Genomic DNA, 15,802 nt, shown 5'->3' with positions numbered 1-15,802 from the left:
TTGTAAAAATAAAAGATAAAAAAGGAAGAATAAGAAGAAAGGCCAAAAATGAATGAAAAAATAACATGAAACATTCATGCAAAAAAACCCTCTTCATTCATGCAAAATTCAACAACATCATGTAAATAAACCTTTTTAAACAGCTCGATGTTTGGTCTCTTCCCTTCTCTACATCCTTGCCACCAATGCAAACCACAAAATTAAACCCATTTTTTCTGGTTCCACGAAACCGTTCACCATTTAACCATCCAGTGGGTAGTTTTTCACCGATCGCAATTCAAACCCCCGTTTGGTTCTTTAGCTTACCTAGCCATTTACCCCCAGGCAAGCAACCAGTGTCCATAGTGCCACGGGCGAGCAACCGCCGAGGGCTCCGGCGTAGGTCCTTCCAACCCGCAGGTTAACTTCCCTTGCCCCCCCACCCCATTAAGTCATGAAAAATGCAAACGATGCGATGAAAATTGCAGCTGTAAGCCATTTTCGAACGGTTCAATCAATCGTACACCCAGGACGGCCCGGACGGACCTATTACAACCATGCCCAGGGCGTAATGCTACGGCTAACTTTTCTTGAGCGAAGGCCGAAGGGCAAAAAAGAGAGTGAGAGAGAGAGAGAGAGAGAGAGAGAGAGAGAGAAAAAACGAGGGAAAAACCAAACCAGGAAGTGTAGAGGTCGAACAGGCGCTGGGCAGCAAAATAAAGCACGAAACTCCCGCCAACCCGAAGCGCGGTTACGAAAGTGGGTTTTATTGATTGGTGCAAATCAACGGAATAAATGATCGCCATCATCATCATCATCGTTAAGCAAGCGGCGAAGTGCCGAGGATAAAGTCATAGCGTTCTCGGTGTGGTGGCTCGGCAGTTTTTTTTTTTTTGTTTGCTCCATTCCGGTCCTGCCACAGTGCCAGCCGTGTGTCCTTTCGTGTCGTTTAATCTGCTCCGCTCCGAGGGATAGAGAGAGAGAAACTCCCGGAATCGCTTTAATGTGAAGCAATCGATGAGCGAAAAGCAGTACAAAGATACAGAGATGCACAGTTCTTCCGCTTCCGTTGGGTCAGTCAAATTTCGGTCCCCAAACCCCGGGTGCAAGCACGAAGAAGGGGATAAAGTGGACATCGATATGGCAAGGCAAACTAATGCTAAGCCACAGCCAAAATGTCGGCCGACCCTATGCGGGGGTTTCCTTTTTTGTCCTTCTTCTTCTTCTTGGACTTTGGAGCATGGAGCATGGAGCAAGGTCTTGTCGCTGCAGCACACAGAACGCTGTAATTGATTAAGCGATGTCCATTAGCAGATAAATTGATATTTACTTTCCTGCCCAGCCCTGTTTGGCGTGGTCTGCTGGGGGGGTTTGGCTAATTAAAGATATTTTTCTTGCAACCTCCAACAGGCGTCCCCCGTATGTGTGTGTGTGTCTGTGTGTCGGAGGGAACGCGAATATTTCCAAATATTCTTCGCAGCACAGTGCGCGATCCGGTTCGGGTCCGAGTGTGGTCGGTGCGGTCGCTAATCTAAACGACGTCAGTAATTAGCCAGTTAAGATAAGTGATCAGATTTGTTTGTTGTCATGTACCGTCGTGGGTTTGTGTTGCTGTTTGCTGAAGCAGTTCTATATGCTTAGGCAAACAGTGCAATCAGTGAGCCCTTAAAGTGCCTAGATTAAGTGGTCGAATGATGTTTTGCTCATTTTCGTTGTTTATCTTTGCTTGAGTTGGGAAAGCAGAGCAATGGAGAGGGAGCAATTGTAGCCTAAAAACCTCCAGGAAAGCTGCATTTGAATTTCTATCTTTCAAGACTTACATATAGACACGCAAACACAGCAAAAAAGGGGACACACTTTCGAACCTCTTTAAAAAAGGTAACAGCGGGAGAAAAAATATAAAAAAGAAGTCGAGACCCGAAGTCCACATTGATGAATTTTTAATGAAAACCTTTTATCTCGGGGCTGCAATTTCGTCCAGTTTTTCCCTCGTATTTTTTTTTCAAGTCCACAAGTTAAAAAGGCCTTGGCGTAGGAGTAAAAGCACACAAACGTACACACACGTATAGAGGGAGAGTGAAGTAAAAAAAGAAGACATCACATTATATCCCTTTCTGTCCGCGCCCTGCCCTGGGTGATTGAGGGGAAAGAGGATTGTATAATAAATTTACCACACGGCAGCAGCAGCAGGTATAAGCGTAAGCAGCTACTGGCTGGCTGGTTGGCTGGGCCGGGACGGACTGGTTTGGCACAATCATGAGCGCAATAATTGTTATTATTATCAGTGTGATGAAAAATTAAAACCAATTTCCCATATCAACCTTTTCGGTTTCGTATTCCTTCGGGAAAAGGGTGTGTGCAAGCGAAGAGTGTTTTTTCCGCTCTTGCGTTTTCCAGTTTTTTTATGTTCATGTCTGTGGCAACCGTGAAATGATACAGCCCCGAGTTTGAGTGTATTATTATCGTGCCAAGTTCCGAGTGAGTGTTCGTGCTGCTTTGGGTGCAAAAGTTTGGAGCTTTTTCCTCATTTCCACGGGCACTTTTCTCAGTTGTGCAGCAGAGTAGCGTTTTGAGCGTAGTTTGTTGAGCTGCAATCATTTGTGCAAAAGTTCAAGAGCTCCCCGAGTTATTACTTTACTCGTTGTGCTGGGTGCAATTTGTTTTCCCGGGCACTGTTTTTTTTTTTGGTACGCAAATTCCTGCCTGTTTTCCTCTTGCTTTATTTCAATTTCGTAAAACTGGAAAGGAACAGCAGCAAGGAAGTAACTGCACCGAGACTGGCTACAAGTTAACGCTTAATGATTTCTCGCAGACGCAAGTGGCCGGTGGAGTTTTCGAGTGGATTTGTCTCGGTTTTCAGTCAAAAAGAAGCGAGAAAAATCCATCTCAAAAACAGAAAGTTCCTCACAAAAACGACTAAAATGCTGTTTGCAGTTGGCCATTTTAGTTTTTTTATGTTCAACCGAAGTTTCACATTTAATTCCACTAAACCCCAGAAACACTAAGCTTCATTGATTACAGTCAATGGTAACACTAAACCACTGGATCCGGGCTGCCGGCAAAACGTTGCCAATCGTTTGATTTGCACACGTCACGTCACGTTTGGCTAGGATAATCCCACGGTTTTAGCCCGATTGGTCCGATCGTTCGTTAAATGTCGATTATCCTTTGCCCGCCATAAATTCCTGCGTTTCAGAGTAAAGTGGGCGCGAGCTCCTTCCTCAGCTGACAAGTGATAAATTTTCCTTCCAACAAAGTGCCACGAGGAAATGGAAAGCAAGGGAGAGAACAAAAAATCCAATTAGCAATACTTTTCCACTCTACTACACGGTGGTATTGCGCACAGTTTGTGCTACAGAGAGAGAGAGAGAGAAAAAAGGACGCAACAACACAAAATTCATTTGCTAAACATTTCCGAAACAGCACGTACCTGTAAACGATGGATTGCATCGGAAATGAAAGGAAACCAGCCCCTTGCAGGCCTTCCTTTTTTCTCATCTCTGTGTATGTACGTGCCCTGTTAATGGGTGTGTGTGTATGAAAGATTTCAAACTATTTACCATTTGCATGTGCCTTTTTTTGCCCACCCGCCCACAACTCCACACTGCACGTTCACTTTCCTTTTTTTGGGAAAGGTTGAAAAATTCCAACACATTTCCATGCCTCAAATGGAAAACTCACTTGCAGTCGCAGTCGGTTGTGAAAAATTGGTTCGCAAAGAAAAGCGTAAAGGTTTTTCCTTAAAATTTGAGTTCCTTAGCACAGGCACATTCCGTGGAGGCGTTGCTTCATTACTCTCGTCGGCCGCCTAGCGCCGTAGTACCAGCATCCCGCATTAACAAGAACGGAGAAAGAAACACCACCACCAGCCACCTTTAATGAAATGAGAATTTCAGCATAAACCAAAGCAACACAAAAACGAATACAAAAAAAAAAACGTTCCCCACTGCAGAACAAAATGCGAAGAAGTATATTAACGAACTTTTCATTTACTTTCCACTTTTCAGGACGTGTAACTTTTCGATTACCTCGGCGAGCTCGATGCGCTCGGTGAAAGGTGCAAAACAAATAAGTGGAAGCCTGTGGACGAGGAGGTGGTTTAATAATAATAAAAAATAAAATTAAAAAAAAAACTCCAAGCAATAAGTAACTCGAAGCAGTTCGCTGCACAAAAGTGTCCGGTGGTGAAGAGAGATAGAGAGAGAGACAAAAAAAAAGAGCCCGGGAGGAAAACTTTGACGACGCGAGTGTAAATTTTGGTGAATAATGAGTGCGCAACCGGCGGCACTAAATGCTTCTAAGCAGTGCCACCACGTTCGGTAATAAATAAATTACGCTGCTGCTGCTGCTGCTGCAGGCTGTAAACTGGTTGCCGACAAAAAACCCCCATACTGCCCCCATAAGAACGGCACGACGGAAGGCGAAGCAATCGAAGCGCGTGATCAAGGTAAGTTAGCGTATTAGAAATGGTTATAGCCCAACACACAAACACACTGCAACCCCTGTGAACTAGGGGACACTTTTTGGGGGGTTTCCTTCCCTATTTTCCTTGATGCAAAATAAGTCCACAAATGCGTTAACGCACAACCCGCCCGTTCTTTTATTTTGCTACAGCTCCACCCTCTACACTTGCGCTAATGTCGCGTGGGTTACGTTAAGGTACGCTAGCGATCGGTTGCAGAAAGAATAATTGCTTAATTAATTATTGAAAATCACTCGCGCACTCGTGGGCCATTTTGTCGCGACCATAGTTTAAGCGCAAACGATTGCGCACACACAGGTGAAGGCACCGCTGGTTGGCATTAATCGTGTTCGTTCCAGAAGGTCGACAAACGAGGGAGCAGGACTGCGAATTAATTATTCAACCTTTAAAACAGTATCCTATGGGCTTGCAAAATTGAAGTGTTCCTTCCCGTCCCGGAATGAAAAGGGGGGGGTTCCAATTTCCTTTCCAGGGTGCACCCTTCTCAGGGTCGGGTTGTGCTTAGAATGGTCATGCTTTGGCAGTTAAAATTTAACCTTTTTTTATTATTAAATTACTAACCCGTCCAATGCCTGCCAGCGTTGAAATATTGACCCGGGCTGGAGTTTGGGCTGGGCGGGCTGTCGGTGGGTTCGCCGGTTATCGGCGGAAAAACGGTTGAGAGTATTAATTACGGTGCGATATCTGCACTACGGTGGGAAAAATGCTGCTTTTACGATGGCTTTGGAAGAAGGATATTGGGACGAAACACTGAGGTGGATTGATTTAGTTCGGGCGACTAAGGGCAGCCGGGGCTTACGGTTCACAGGCTGGCATGAATTATGTATTGCGTGCAGCAAAAGCGAGTCGGTGGGAAGACGTGTTTGTTTTGTTAGGGAATGAAAAGTGATTTTTGTTTTTCATTTTTATCTTGCGACTAATTCCATTAATTTTCAAAAATGGTTTAATATTTCGCATTTTAATGTATACAAAAAAAATCATTATAGTTAGAGTAAGACCAAGACCTGTAAACAAATCAACAAAATTAAACAAAAAATAACCATAGAAGCTTTACGTGTGGTGCAAAAATAAACTGAGCGACCAACCGAAAAGCGTTCAGGGATTAGCAGGCGACGAACACACTAAGTAGCATTGTCTGTAGCGGTGAACTTTTTAATTCCTATTAAAGCATTTGCCCTGACGCCTACGGCTTCCATTACGGGCTGCGGATATCACCAGCCAGCCGCAGGGAAAACTTTTCCACCGTGCGCACAGCAAATGAAAAAAGTACAGCCAAGCGAAGGTGTAAAAAGAATAGGAAAGCTTTTATGCAAAACAATATCGTGTGGCGGGTGGAATAAAGAATAACAGAAGAAAAAACTGAAACGGAACACAAAACAAGTGAAAATTGACATGCCTAACAGGGAGAATGAGAGTCTTTTTGTGTTAAAAATAGCATTGCTGAGAGGAAGGAGAAAGCAAAGCAGAACAAAAAACAAAAAAACAAATGCGCAAACAGTCAACAATCCATGCAGATAAGCTTTTCCCGCTTCCTGTCCCTTTAATCCTGAAGGTTTTTGTTCTGTTGTTTTGTTCTGCCAATATCTTTGTTTTGTCTGATGCATTACAGTTAACCAGCTACAGCTCATGTTGGTAATGGTTAACAGGAAGGTTTCCTTTGTTCCTTTCCCCCTTTTTTTTGAGGAGCTTTTTATTCCACATTTTCATATTTGGTAATTGATTCCATCGAAAGAATGAGTGAATATCCATTTTGCATTTCAAAAGTCTCTTTTTGCCTTAGAGACTACAGTGCTATACAATATTATCTGTGCACTAATTGGATTTTGAAGCGTTTTTTCTTATAATAATTCCTTATCTAATTTCCTTATAAGAAAAACAAACCTTAAGCCGGAAGCGGTTATTGGATAATCATAGCCTTGTGTACAACCTCCGCTCAGTTACTAAATCTTTTAATCTTGTGTCCTACCTCTTTTCGACTTCAGCTGAGCGTTTCACTGTAAGTAAACCATTAAGCATTATTATTATGTCACTTTAGCTGCTTGTCTGTATGGAATTCCGATTTCACCTGCCCATTTCCGTGCATGTTCAATGCACAAACATTAAGTCATACGACTATTTTGTGTGTCTTTACTACATGCTCTGCATTTCCTCCCCCTAAAATAATGGGTCTCGGTTTGGTCCCTAAGCAACATAGGCCAAAACAAGCCAAATTGAAAAGAAAAAGCGAGGAAGGGAAAAGCGTTAAAATCTTACTGTATAAATCAATTTAATGAACAACGTTTTTCCTACCCGTCATCTCTTACCTGCAGCAGAGCTTAAAAAGGTAAACTACAGCCCACACACACAGCTTAGCTGTGAAAAAGTGAACATTTTTCCTGTCCCCTCTAAAGACCTTCTGCCTTTCCTGAGGGGGTTGAATTGAACCGGTTTTTCTTTTTGAACGGAAAACCTCGCTTAATGTCGGTTTCACTTTTCCCAGTAACCCATTCGAAAGGTTTGGGGAGGGTTTTTTGCTTCCTTTTTTCCTCCTTTCACTGACCCTTTTTCCCTGTTTTTCTCCCTGTGGGGAAAGGTAATATCCTTCCCGAAAGCACGAGGCCCGTATGACACCCCCATGAACGGGAGGGTGAAGGACGGCGCAACTCCCAAAGAGAAATGACGAAGGTGAAAGTACACACGTTTCTCATCCACCAAACTCCACCCAAAACCCGGGGAAGTGTAGGTGAGCTTCCCTTTTTTGAATTGAAGAATGGGTCCTCCCCTTCCCTCAATGACTCGCTGCCAGTTTTTTTTTTTTGGTTTTTCTAGGTGGCTTTCTCCCCTCTGTTTTACCTACTAAAAGGACACACTAGCACTAGCCCGTGCTGAACGATGGGGGGAAGAAGAACAGAGGATACGCGTGCGCGTGGTGCTGCAAGGTGCCGCAACGCAACGCGAGCGAGGGAAAGGGCGCTTCACCAAAACGGGTCTCAGCTGGCACTCGGTTTGGCAGGAAGGTAATAAAAATGTATTGGTAATTTTTATTGTAGCGCAAAAACCCCGGCCCAGCACTCGGAAGGACGACGGGGAAAGTGGTGGAACGGTGCGAAAAACGCACCCGTGTTTGTCTGTGTGTGTGTGTATTGCCTCGAATTTTCCACCAGGGGAAGTACTGCGGAAAACTGTTTCACCAAACGCTTCGATGCGGGCAGAAACCAAAGCAAGCTCCAAAACCTCGAGAGCTCGACTAGATGTATTTATTTCGTTCGATTGTACAACACTGATGTACATTGCGCTTTTTCCGCGTTCGCGAACCGCTTTTGCACCAGTGGGAAGAGGTTAACTCTTTTCCACTGTTTACACGCTGCTTTTTATTTGTTTGCTTCAATAAAAGTGAAAATTTTTCATTGCACTTTTCCGTGGTGGCAATAAATCTCGTACTACCGGGGTCCGGGGCCAGCCCAACGATCGAACGCTTCGCTTTGTTTCGCACAGTTTTCGCGCGGAACCATCTGGTTGTTTCCAGTCGGGATCGGGGGGAATTTTCGCTCCATTGCGCTAAGAAGATTACCATCGGGGAGAGTGAGGAGAGGGCTGAAAACTAGCCAGACAGACACACACACACACGGGATAACTGTCGGACGGACATACGGAAGCGTGTTGCTTATTGCCGTGTTCGATCAGACAGAAAATAAAACACACAACCCGCCGCTCGAATGCTGTTCACGGGAGCTCAAGGATTTGGTTCCAGTTTCCGGTTTTGGTTTTTAAAAGAATTCTTGATACAGCTTGATTGTTGTTGAGCTATTTCCATTAAAAATAAGAGTTATAACAAACACACAAATTTCATCGTTAGCTCAGGAAGCTTGGTGGTAAAACGATAAAGCTTCAACAAATTACCAATCAAACCGCGGGATGCAATTTTCTCCGGAATCATCTGTTTGCTCTGTTGCGGGATGGAACGGAACGAGTGCACTCTTGTCTGAAATTGAAATCACGTGAACTTCCTCATCGTTGGAATCGCACTGGACCAGTACCGGAGAAGAATATTGATGCCATTCTCGAGCATTTCTACGTTGGTTTGCTTCGCTGCCACGGAAGTCAACTGATAGTGGGCTTACGGCTGATCAATCTTTCGCTCGGAGTGGTCTAAATATACTTTACCAGCAGCTCAGCAAGCTCGGGATCGATTGCAATGGACGTTTGTGAAAGCTACCCGTTTGTTCTGCTCCAATTTGGAAATGGAAAACCATCTGACTGACGGTCACACTGTTCGGAATGGCTTCCTATGCTTCCCCAAAAATACCACCAAAACGATGCTCGCTAACTCGTCAACCCATCAACGGGACAGAGGTTAATATATTTCCTTCACCAGTGACATTTACAACCACAGCCAAAACATAAACACGCAAAAAGGAATCGTGTGGGGACCGGAAAAATCGAAGCCAAACACGCACTGCTGTGTGAGGCACACGCACTGCCATTTTCCCCCCTTTGGCTTGAATCCTCACGCGTGTGTTCCTTTGCTAATGAGTACAACTTTGTGGTGGAAAGCTCTCTCCTTCTCGCCCTTACAGTGCGGGACAGCAAGCCAAACCGTTCTAATTGTGCTGCGGAAAACTCGATGTCACACTCACCGGCATAACTCACCTTTGTTTTCTTGTTTTTGTGACTCATTTGTCGTTCCTCATTTGTTCGCTTTTCGGCGACGCAAAAGCGAGGGAAAGAACCAAGGAATGAAATGTTCCCTCCATCTGGGTGAAAAGTGGTGAAAATTGGCTCAAATTGGCCAACGTCGCAGGTGAGTCGCCTTGGTGTTGGTGCGTTCCTTTCCCCGATTGGCGCCATTCCATTCCACTGCCTGTGCTTACTTCGCTTTCGAACGCTATGTTGCGTGACGCACGATATTCAAGGATTAGTCCAAGCGGTGTTTTTTTGTTTGCTGAGAGGAGTGAACGCGAAACCACAGGGATTACCCACCCGGGAGAAAGAATTCGTTCCGAAAGGAACAAAACATTGGGAAGTCACATGCCTTAGCCAAATTCCAATTCGTTTACTAATTTCTTCGCCTCCCCAGGGCCGTTTGGTTTGCGAACGAAATCGACCGTGAGGACCGGTGTTTGCGTCCAACTCGGTTGGAATCGATCGTTTGTGATTAATTTGGACCTGTCTTAAGGTAAACCCCCCAATAACTTACCGATGAAAGATGGCGCTGGAGCTTTACCACGTGAGCCACGCACACTGTCAGCCCCGTGGCGGTACAATAATGTGCAAACTGTGTACAGTTCAAGCAAAAGAACGGTTGGTAGCTTCTTCTCGATATGCAAACTCACCCGATAGGGCCCCGAAGCGGCACGAGCGTAAGCAATTTATTTTGCCTTTTTAGCTTGGGTTTCCTTTCCTTTTGCAAACGATCCATAATTTACCACCAACATTCGATCAGCATTAGTTGGTGTTGGTGCTGCTGCTTTTGACACAGTGTACACGCAATGTGTGTGCCTTCCGGAAGTTCGTTGACCCGTTTTTCGCTTTTACGAGCCTACCATCCGGCACCGGGCACTAGTCCGAAACAAGTTGGAAAGAAAAAATGGCTGCCAAAATTGGGATAAATGTGTTGTGGAAAGTTATAAAGCTGAGAAAGGAAACATAACCAGTGCTTTGGCTGTTAGGAAGCAATCTTCCAACTGTTAGATGGTTGTTTCGGTGTGAGCTAATAGTGTCAAGGTCCGGAAAGAAACACCAGCACTACCAGCTTCAATGATGCGTCACTGTGTGTCTTGGTGCCACAATGTCTCCTTACTCAAAAAAAAAAAAAAATGAAGAACAGGCTCTATTTCAACTAGTTAGCACTGGAGGCTGCAGCGTGCCATTGCAATGTCGCCGGATGGCAGCACAAATTTTGCAGAGCTTAACAAACACACAGTGCACAAGGAAGGCCCATTCTGAGCGAACGAATTTGGTCTCGCTGTGGTGCAGCAAAGGCGGATGGAAAGGCAGGAAAATGCAAAAATCTCAACCAAAACCCGTCCACCGCAAGCGTAATGCAAAAGTGCTTTAAATTTTATCGCTTCGCAAGAGCCGAGCGTGCGATTTCAAATATGAAAATTGTGCCCAATTTCCTGGTGGCCAACCCGTTGGGACTGGTCCGGAGCGGAAGGTTCTCCAGTGGCCAGTGCACCGCAGCAAACGATCCTCGTTTTGGGGCTATTTTTTGCTTACTATTTGGCCTTCGCATTCTCTTCTTTGCTTGCCAGTTCGCATTCCGGTTTGCACTTGCTCACTCAACTTCACTTGGTGCCGGGCCCTACCGAGCAGCAATGGAGCTTTATCGTGGCAATTGCAAGCTTCCGTCTGGGGTTTTTTTTGTGTATGTGACTGTTTTGTTTTGGAAATGCAGTGAGATGCACTTTCGCTCCACGACGCTCTGCACCGAGAGCCCTGCCCTACAGCTGCTCCGTGTGCTAGTGGTGGTGTGGATGATGATCATTTCCACTTCTACTGCCACTTTAAATTCATGCAAAAGTGGATAGTCAACATTTGTGCGAGCGACAGTGCACATTGAGATGGGCGAGTTGAGGGGCGCAAAAAAAAAATCAATTTACCCAGTTTTGGAGGAAATGAATAAGGAAAAGAGAGGGGAAAAAACCCTTTCAACATACACTTGGGCTGCACTACGAGTACTTTTTATCTCCACACGGACCAGATTTGGAGGAGAGCGCACTTTGAACGAGCTTTTGTAGCGACGCTCGAAACTAACGCTCCGAAACCGGTATTAATAAAGTTTAATGAAATACAATTTGCTGAAATCTGTACCGGGTTTAAGTTTAATGCATAAACTTTAAGTTTGATTAGATAAACAAACGTAATTTCAGGCATAATTTTTCAAAGGAAGCTTGTTATGATTCTGTTGGAAAATCATAGAGAGATAATGAGTTGTTTTGAAATATGTTGCAAGTATGCTCTGCTTTTATTTACATTTTTTTCATGGCGTAAAGTAACATATTTGGATTTAATCTTTATTTGGGCTTCATCCAGCAAATCATGAGAAAATGAATGATTTATTATGTTTTGGAGTATTTGATTGTGAAAAGCTAGTGAACAACAACTTCACTTTTTTAATCACCTCGCTCACCTTTTAGGTCCTTTCGTCCTTCAAACGAACTGCTGCTTCATTGCTTTATGCTTCCTAATAACCGATTTCATCGAGGTTAAACACACACACACTAAATCAATCGTGGTAATCAGTGCCACCTTACACAATCTCAACCACTCGACAGGACCGGACGAGCGAAAACATGATTAAATTTATAACTCAATCAATAATGCCGCCGCCGTTCTTGGAGCTGTACTTTGGAAAAGAACACTTGTACACACACACACACACACACACACACACACACACACACGATCAAAACGGAAAGCTTTTACAGCACACTATTACACGCGGTTTTACAGCGTAAAACCATTCCGGTGGCTGATTGACCCCGCCGGAACGGTTATAATTTTTATGTCAAATATTAGTCCACCAGTGTGCCGCTACCGATGATATCGATCCGACACACTTAAGAACGCGCCAGCAAGTTTGATGTACGAGGTCGTGGAAAAGGCGAAACAAGCGCTTCAGCGCTTGCGGCGCCAATCTTTGCCCGAGTCCTGTTCGGCCGGCTCGGTACAATACCTGCGTGATTAACGGTTGGAAAAGCGGAATAAAATTACTTAATTGTACCCCTTGCGTTCGCTACGGGCAAGTTGAATTCATTAGCCCGCCAGTGCCAGGGTTAGGGGAAGGTCTGCCGTCTGCCAGCGGCAGAGCAAGATTGATTACCTCCAAGTCCGCTGTGCATAGGCTGTGGCCCGCAGTGTGGTGCGGAAAATTGTTCAGCAAAAATATGAAGGGTGAAGAGGAAATAAATAAATAGAATAAAAGTAACACTGCTTGCAGGCCACAAGGACTCCCAACATGAGAGTAGCAAAGAGCAAAAAATCTCTACACATCCATTACACTCCCGCAGAAGGGCTGCAAAATGGCTCGCTACGTGTTAAGGAGCGGAGGGAGGGAGTGCGCAAAAAAGGCATTACTTACCCACCATTATCGTGATTGGAAAAGGGGAAAAGTTATGAGCGGAGAAAAGTGGCAGCGAAATAGTTACACGAAACAACACATCCACAAAACCAAAAAAACCCTGCCCAATGGAGGCTCCTGGTGGCGTGTACACAAACGCAAAGGCACGGCGCTTTCCCTACCCATAAATCTACAATTGGAGTGAGCGCGTGGAAAATCCTGCCAGCAATTAGTGCATTTGCTTGGCAGGACAACGACTAGATCCGTTTGGTTTGGTTCCATGTGTGTGTGTGTGTATGTGTGCTTTGATGTGCCCTATTTTTTTCTCTCTACTGCAGCACGATTTACGTGTGTGTTCGGGTTCCCTTCTCACTCATTTCCCACCGCTTCCCAACACACACCGAATTCCGCGACGATTTTCGGAGTGGTTTTAATTTATTTAAATTACCCATCACGAAACCCGTACATTAACACATAATTACTTCATTACATTCGCGGGTGCGGGGGTTCGCTGTGGAGGGAAAGGACATCACACACACAAAAAACGAACTGATCCTACCAAATGATTGTCACGAAATGGGCGTAAAGAATGCGCATACGGCGCGTATTTATTTCCACTTGAAGCGATGGAACGATTTACTGCTTTAAAGGAAAGCTAACAAAGCTAAACAATGGGAGCGCTTTTCCACCGTTAATGAGCCGTACGATACGCGTGCAAACGGGTACACTGTTTGATGATGCATCGCATTTTGGCTTTGGCTTATATAAAATTTACCACTCAAAATTGACCCACAATTAGACGCGAAGCACGTGTGTGTGTGTGTGTGTTGGTTCAATCCGGTCAGACAATAAAGCGGGCAAATCATAATTTCCAACCATTAGCTTAACGGCACAGGATCAATCCGTCCTGGGTACAATTGAATGTTACTAGCACGCTTTGATGAGCATTCCTTCACTTCACGTTACTCGGTTGGTCCTAACGACTAGCGAAGGGAGATGGAGGGTTTATTTTTCCTAGTAAAATAACCCCATCAAACACAAACACACACACACGTCGTACATCGTAAATCGCAGCACAATTTTTGGCTGCACGCGATAGTAAGCCTTTTGCCCCAGCGCTCGGGACGAGACGGTCGCGTGTCGGTTCACCCGTCACCCCGGTTCGCTTGTTGAAACGGTTTCAATTCCACCATCGCCGCCACACGCTTATGATAAATGTGCAACAGCTCAAAAAATGGGCGTGAGTGTGTGTTTTTTTGCTTTGTTTTGGGTTGTACGCTCCTGCAAAGGCTCTCGAACAAAGAAACACCCTTTTTTCACTGCCCCAACCCCAGTAGGGGGGGCACTTTGTGGAAGGAAAATTATATTTTTAATAACAATGAATTATGCGCGCCCGAACATTTACACACTCGTGAACGAACGGCGCAAGCCTCAAAAGGATATGGCCAATGTGGCAAGCGAGGGCTAATGTGGGTCTTTATGAGGGAGCTCCCCCCCTTTTGGAGTAGCGGTTCGGTAAAGTGTATTATCCATGGTGTATAATTGTATGCCCAATCGTTGGTGATTTTCGTTGGAAAGTTTGAAAGAAAGTTTCCTCGGGGGTCCGCCGTTTGCGTTTAATGATGTACTGTTTTCCTTTTAATTGGGGTTGGAAATTTAGAGCAAAACATGCTTTTTAACCATGCTGAAATTATAGCTTTTACAGAAAAGGGGTTTAATTTGTTTTCTGAGTAATTTGTGCCGAATGTTGCTGTTTTTTGTTCAAGAATCGTTGATCAAGTGGTTTATCTCAGCTTTCTAAGAATAATTTACTTCTTCCTTTGACTTACTGTGAAAGGACCAATTCGTTGAATTGAATAATAGTCTGTTTCCACAGAACGTCAAGGTCACCCCGTTCTAGCTTTGAACTAGGGACGGATTTGTTCCAATTCCATGCGTTATTACATCCACTATCAGGTCTAGTTGATCGAGAGCAGTTGCAATGTCATCAGTATTGATTGAATTACACATTTTCAACCAGTATATTTCTGTTCTGTAGTTACTATTATGATTTGAGGATAAATTTTTGTTAAGTTACGTTGATTTTGGATGCATTTTGTTCGAGTGTTCGTGTATCAAATTCATACATTTAAATAAATTCTTTTGGTTTGTTGCTCCCCTTAATAAACCCGCGTCACTCTCACACAGCAAACGCTAATGCAACTTATCAAGCACATCAAAACCATTTCTTCCGTCGAATGAACCGATAACAGTCGCTTCTCAAAAACCATCGCAATCCCTGGGAGTAGAAGAACCTTCATCGTCAGCATAATAAAATGCAATTAAAGGAGGGAGCTAGGAGCGCCCGTGGTCGGAACCTCAGTTCGTCAAAGGGCGGCCAACGTTGGTCCGTAACACGAAAAGGCAACTTTTCATAATGCAATACTTGAAATAAATTAGTAGCTCGCTCGGATTGCTCGGCTAAAGCGATTGCCGCGTTTCCTTGGACACAATTGCGGGCCTTCCGGACCGCAAGGTTGATAGATTTTTCGGGAGCGAAAATTTTGAAAGAGCAAAAAGAAGTGAAAGAAAAAAAAATTGCTGAAGAGTCTGTCGCAAAAAAAACGATAAAAGAAGTAAAAATTGTTGCAAATGGAAATGTTCACTCGGTAGCAAAAGTATAGCGAAAAAAGAAAAACGATAAAATTTTAAACCTTCATAATGCACAATCGCCATTGCAAAAAGCCAGCCAAGGTTTGAAATGATGAAGCAAACAGATAATAGTCAGTACATTGCGAGCGAACTTTCGCCACTGCTTTACGGCCGAAATCTGCTTACCTCAACATAATTTTTAATTTTGCTCGAATAAAATTAAATGTTTCCCTTTTTTAAACTTCACAGCGTTCGGGTGCGGTGCAACGGTGAGCGCACCAGAAAAGGAGTGAGTTGGCAGTGTCCTGAAGCTGTGATGCTAGAGTATGGTAGAAGTTTACGGTTTCTTTTTTTTGGCGCGCTACTACCAACCAGCATTTCATTAAAGAATGGACCACCATGACGACCGATGATGACGTTCGGTTGGGCTCATTCGTTTCAATCTAATTTACTTCACTTTTCGGAGAAGGCGGCATGGTAAAGTTGCCTTTCGTTGTCCTTTTCCCCACCCGCGCACGCTGTGCTTCGTACAGCACCGCGTCCCGAGAGCCGAGTCCTAATGCCGGTTTATTTTACGCTTAATAAAAAGTTGATAGGAAAAATGAAGCAAATTTCCTTCACCACCGGCCACCGGCCATCACGATTGTTCATTTTTCTTTGCCTCGGCG

The 15,802-nt window shown here is 44.4% G+C and overlaps 1 protein-coding gene across 2 annotated transcripts in view; it reads left to right on the top strand.

Annotated features, from left to right (window-relative positions):
- The window catches only part of LOC120902565 (nyctalopin-like), an 86,187-nt gene that overhangs the window by 33,113 nt on the left and 37,272 nt on the right, over positions 1–15,802 (top strand). The window contains exons 4-5 of one of the 2 annotated variants that reach the window (XM_040311407.1): positions 3,987–4,426; positions 4,594–4,638. The gene's annotated coding sequence lies outside the window, so the exon portion shown is untranslated. The remainder of the gene's footprint in view (positions 1–3,986; positions 4,427–4,593; positions 4,639–15,802) is intronic. The other variant, XM_040311406.1, reaches the window with a different exon arrangement.

This window comes from Anopheles arabiensis, chromosome 3 (genome assembly GCF_016920715.1).
Source record: "Anopheles arabiensis isolate DONGOLA chromosome 3, AaraD3, whole genome shotgun sequence".
NCBI lineage: Eukaryota > Metazoa > Arthropoda > Insecta > Diptera > Culicidae > Anopheles > Anopheles arabiensis.
This window is presented reverse-complemented; position numbering and strand designations above follow the sequence as displayed.